General features: G+C 41.0%; 1 long non-coding RNA gene across 1 annotated transcript in view; it reads left to right on the forward strand.

The window, feature by feature from the left end:
• The window catches only part of LOC129045635 (uncharacterized), a 153,154-nt gene extending 148,187 nt beyond the window's left edge, over positions 1–4,967 (forward strand). Inside the window, exons 3-4 of the long non-coding RNA XR_008505630.2 lie at positions 3,556–3,685; positions 4,473–4,967. This is a non-coding gene — a long non-coding RNA (uncharacterized LOC129045635). The remainder of the gene's footprint in view (positions 1–3,555; positions 3,686–4,472) is intronic.
• Positions 4,968–6,000: the final 1,033 nt, after the last annotated feature.

Raw genomic sequence — 6,000 nt, forward strand, 5'->3', positions numbered from 1 at the left:
GATATTGGCAATCTTTCATTAAGACTTCATAATCTATTTGTATCAAGCACTTGAGTCATTGATCTGGGCTATACCAGGTACTCTTTTTTTTTTTTTGCTTCTTTTATCTTTTCTTATTTCTTTTTTATATCTCAGTCTTACACAGATCCAGAATTTTGGTGAGAGTGCTCTCTGAAGACTGCATCTGATGTTTATCAGATGCTCAGTGAATGAGCTTATTCCACTTAAATGTGGGACAGTTGGATGCTGCAAATCAGGAGATAATGGCAAATAGATACCTAGTCTATTCTTGGGTTCCACTGGGCTCTGGAAAGTATTTATTTGTCTTATTGTTACATTCAGATGTGTGTTTAAATATATAAAATAATACATAGTAGGTTTTGCTTTCTCATAAGTGAGGAAAGCCATTAAATGCTGGCAATGAGTAAAAAAATTATTATTATTATTTGTATTTTTGAGCTGTTAACACCACATGATTCAGTCTTAAAAGAAAAAAAAAATCCGGATATCTTATCCTTCACGTGTCCATACAGGTTAAGGCTACTGATAATGCTGAATATGTCAATGACATATATGTACCTTATGCAAGCCACTGGAAATCATAGAAATGATCATGAAGAAATTATTATTTATTTTATTTTATTTTTTAATTTTCACTTTGTTTAAACTACCTCATCCCATCCTTGCCTCTGGCAACCACCAATCTGTTCTCAGTATCTATGAGCTTGGTTTGTTTATTTAGAAAATTCTGCATATAAGAGAAATCATACAGTATTTTTCTTTTTCTCACTTATTTCACTTAGCGTAATGCCCTTGAGGTCCGTCCATGAAGAAATTATTTTTATCTCATCTTTTGTTTCAAAACCTCCTTCCTCATGAGTAGCCAACATATGTCATTATCTATCGGTGACTGCAATTTCATAATGTTCCACTTTTCACCATTTCCTTTGTGGTGGGTGCTGTGGTGTCCACTGTACAGATCTCCCTCCAGAAATGAAGGACTTGTTCTCTGTCCCCCATACCTCCCAGTTGCTGGGAGTGCAACCAGAAGGCAGCTCTCAACCATCAGCTCTCATCAGTTCTCGTTGAAATGATGATGATGAAGAAAAATGCCCCATCCAAGGTCATTTCTCCTTCTAGGGGCTGACTAATCAGCCTGAAACACCTCAGTGTGTTCAGAAATGAATCCCTCAGTCCTTCCCCAAAGGGACTATGGCCGCTTACTCTGATAACTTTGCACTGGGAAAAGGGGAATGCTCAAATATGTTCAAAGACTGTTGAACACAGAGCCAGAGTTGACACTTTGGAGACCTAGAGCATCATCTTGGGCCCCCTTTGATAGTGGGGGTATATGAAAGCTAGTAATAAATGGAGTTCTGGATCAGGTATGGCTCACAGTGAATTCACTGGATCTGTGGACCCACCTGATGATTATTTCTCCAGTCCCTGAATGTATAATTAGAGTAGATGTACTTAGTAGTTGACACAACTCCCACGTTGGATTCTTGGACTGTGGGGTAAGAGATATAGTAAAGGTCAAATGGAAGCTCCTGAAATGGCCTCTCTCCATGCTGCCCACTGACAAGAGAGAAAAGCAGAAATAATATTGTGTTCTGGGGGTAATAGCAGATATTAGTACCAGTCTTAAATATACCAGATGGTGGTCCCAGTGATATCACACCTTATAGACCAACCTGGTACCTGAACACAGCAGATCAATTCTGAAAGATAACAGTGGACCACTGTAAACTTAACCAACTACTAACCCCAACTGCAACTTCTTTGTTGAACAAATTACCATGGCCTGAGATATATGGTATGTGGTCATTCCTCTGGCTATCTCTTTCTTTTTCAACCCTATTAGAAAAGAGGATCAGAACCAGCTTGTTTTGACTTGGAAAGGACAAGAATATCTACTTATGGTTTTGCCCCAAGGCCATGTTAATTCTTCTGCCCCCTGTCATTAAATAGTCTGAATTATCTGGACATGCTATAGAATATTACTTTGGTCTACTGTGTCAATGATATCATGCTAATCAGGTTGCCTAAGTCTTACTTTGGTAAAAGGCATACACTTCAGAGGGTGGGAGATAAGCCCTATAAAGATTCAGAGACCCACCATATCAGCAACATATTTAGGGGCTCCTACTCTGAGACATGCCAGGATATCCGTTCAAAAGTGAAGAACAAATTATTGCATCATATACCTCCCACCTCAAAGAAGAAAGCATAACATACAACTCTTGGTAAGCTTCTTCTGGTTCTGGAGGCAGCGTATTCCATATCTGGGAGTACTGCTCTAGTTCATACAGTAGATTACATGGAAGGCTGCCAGCTCTGACTGGTGCCCAGAGCAGGTACAGGCTTAGGCCATATGACCAAGTAGGCCCTACAGTATTGGAGATATCAGTGGTGGGAAAAGATGCTTGTGGAGTTTATGGCAAACCCAGTAGGAGAATTACAATATAGACCCTTAGGTTTCTGGAACAAAGCAATGCTATCTGCAGTGAAAATTATATATAGCTTGTGGGGTCTAATAGAGACTTTATTCTTGACCATGACAATACATCAAGTGACCATATGGACTGAATTCGGTCAGACTCCTAAGGCTGAGAAGACCTAATAACAGTCCATAGTAAAATGAAATTGGTACATCCAGGAATGAGCATGAATAGGACCAGAGGGCACAAGCAAACTGCAGAGAAAGGGAATCCAGAGCCCCAGGTCATTTACCATGGTTGCACCAGTGCCTCCCCTTAGCTCACTTAAAAAAAAAAACCAAACACGATTTTATTTATTTATTTGAGAGAGAGAGAGAGAAAGAGAAAGGGAGCACACAGTTGGCGGGGGGTGGGGGTGGGGGTGGGGGGTGGGAGAGGGGCAGAGGGAGAGAGGGAGGAGCAGAGGGATGCCGAATGCAGATGCTTAAACTCCTGAGCTACCCAGGCACCTCTCCCTTAGCTCACTTCTATAACTATATAGACTATGACTCTATGACTATGACCAGCTGATAGAAGAAGAAAAGGTCTGAGCTTGGTTTGTGCATAGCTTGACTTGGTATGTTTAAATTGAAATTCATGGTGATTGCACTACATCCTCCTCAGGGTGGCCTTGAGAGAAATGGTGACGGAAAATTCTCCCAGTGAATAGGGCTTCTAGTGGTGCACCTTTGTGTAGAAGAAGTGACCTCAAGGTTAGAATATATTCAGACTCTAGATCAGTGGTGAATGGGTTATTAAGGGGCCTGGAAGGAGAAAGATGGGAAGGTCAGAAACAAGGATGTCTGGGGTAGAGTCATGTAGATAGACATAGGGGATTAAGAAACAAGGTAGGAGATCTTTGTTTTTCATGATAAAGCTCACAGAGAGCATCCAGTGTGGAAGAGGCACTAACCAACCAAGTAGACAAAGAACTTGGCCAGATGACATCAGCCAGCCTCTGTCATCAACTCCCCCAGTGCTGGTCCAAGGGGGCATGAATAAAGTAGCCATGGTGGCCAGAATGGAGGCTGTGCATGGGCCCAACAGCATAGACATTCATGCTTCTCATCCCCAGGACTCTGGCTTTATGGTTGAGAGATCCTACTCCTAAAGGGGACCGTGAACACTTCTGTCAGGTCCCATTGAACTAGAAGCTATGGCTGCTACCTGCACACTTCAAGCTCCTTGTGCCAAGGGATCAGCAGGTAAGACGAGGAGTCACCATCTTGGCAGGGGCAACTGGTCCTAATCATGAGGAAGAGGTAGGGCTGCTGTTACACAATGAGAGCAGGGAGGAATATGGCATTCAGGTGATATAGTGGGTACCTCTCTGAACTTCCTTATCCAACTTTGATGGTAACTGGACAAGTTCAGCCACCCTGGCCTGAGACAGGCATGATGACCATTCACTTCTGAGGGTCTGTGTCATGCCCCCAGGAAAACCAGTGAGACTAACCAATGTGCTAGCTAAGGGGGAGGGTAATCCAGAACCAGTTGTAGAGGTGGGAAATTCAGTTATAGCCCTGACACCAGCTGCAGTGATAGGGGCAATAGTTTATCTCATTAAATTCCTCTCCTAAGTTTCCAGAGAATGTCAGAGTTGCTCCCAGAGTCATGTGAAGAAATGGATCTGAGTTGAGCAAGGGGTGGAGTGTGCTGGATACCAGGACACACTTCCCAGATCTTCCCTTAGGGCTGAAGGACAAATTCCTCTTCCTTCTGGGAATGCTGCTAGAAGATGACTCTCAGCTTTTAGCCCCTTTGTGATTGACTTAGCTAAAGAAACTTCCTTGCCCAAGGGACAGCTTATATCCAGTGACTGATCCATAAGGGGGTATGAAGTTTCAGTCCCATCCCCTCAATTCTGTTAAGCCCCAAAGAGCTATCTCCTAGATCCATGGCTCCATGGGGGATGGCTGAGGACTTTGTTGGTATACTGCAGCTCAGCTTCTGTCTCTGCTCAGTCTTGCATCTTTTCTTTCCCTTCAACAGGTGTTAATCCAAAGTATATGCCTTAATTATAGCACACACATCCTGTATGCCAATCTCCACCTCAGAGCCTGCTTCCTGGGGAAACACCTTCAAAACCATCAAGGTATCAAGACATGTTGCTGATGACCAACTGATCTCTTTGAGGGAAGCAGTGAATAGATTGGTGTTCAGATGTGCTATCTTCAACTCACTGGGAATTCCTTCCTTGAAGCACAGAGATGGAAATTTGCCAAAATTGATGCCAATTTACTTTCCCACTTTACATCACAACTCACAAAATAAGTGTTGAAAATTGTCTTTACATAGAACATGGATTCTTCAGTGATAAACCATCATCAGATGGACTATATCTCAGTGAAAAGAGTCTTGTAGATAATGGTGATGGCTGCACAACATTGTAAATGTATTTAATGCCACTAAATTGTTTGCCTAAAAATGGTTAAAAGTGGCAATATTTATGTATATATTTTTACCACAGTTAAAAAAGATCAATAATGCAACGTACCCAAAACCACTGACTTGTGTAAGTGGGTGAATTGTATGGTATATAAATTATATCTCAATAAAGCTGTTAAAAAAAGAGGCTCGGGGGAGTACTTCTCTTTCATATATGTGCCCTCTTGCTGCACTGAATTTTGTCCATATAGGAAGTGAAATATCTACACAGACATGATACCAGCTTTTTCCTACAGATATACTACTGATATTATGCAACATCTACCAATGTTCTTTCATAGAGAAATCTTGCTGATAGTTCTGCTTCTTTCCCAACATAATCATTACCTTAGTAGCTGGTTTTACAAACTTCCTGGCAACAGTGTGGCATATTCCTATTTTCTGTGAAGAGTGCATCCTTTATGATGCCTCTGTAGTTTTGGTTTCTCCATCACTTTTAGCAATAAATTCATCAATTTTGTGTTGGGAAGCACTTACAATGTTTGTAGCTATTCTGGAAAAACTTTATTGTTTATCAAAGAAGTCATTGTACTTTGTGGGAAAATACCACTGAAGTTTTCATGGTTTCCTGCTGTTATTGGAAATCATTTTTATAATGGATGTCACCCTGGAGGGCTAGGGGCAAATGCATCACCAGTCCACTACAATCCAGTTTTCACATTTTTCTGGTCATAGTTCCTATTCTTACAGGCTTACATTTTTGTTAGCTTATTATCACAGTCATATTCTCACTTCTCCCAGCACATATTGCTTTACCCCACTTCATTTTTCCTTGAACCTGTTCTTTATATCTAAGATGTTATCTTGAGTTACGGTATTTACAAAACTATTTTCATAAGTACCACTTTTGAGTCATTGATCTGTTTTTGTCAATTAGAGATAATCATAGTATTAAAGACTGAACATACAAATTCAATAAGCAAGAACAATGACATATGTTAGCTGAGACAAATATACTTACACTGTAACTGAACGTTAGCTAAATTGAGCTGATGTGATGCTGGGATAACCCAGGGGTTCAAGAATCTCATTTTGAGCAAACACACCTGTTTTTTTCTCTTTCCTTCTCTCT

The sequence above is a fragment of the Mirounga angustirostris genome, unplaced genomic scaffold (genome assembly GCF_029215605.1).
Source record: "Mirounga angustirostris isolate CCGP_5_RB_7025 unplaced genomic scaffold, mMirAng1.0.hap1 SCAF_3, whole genome shotgun sequence".
NCBI classification, from domain to species: Eukaryota; Metazoa; Chordata; class Mammalia; order Carnivora; family Phocidae; genus Mirounga; species Mirounga angustirostris.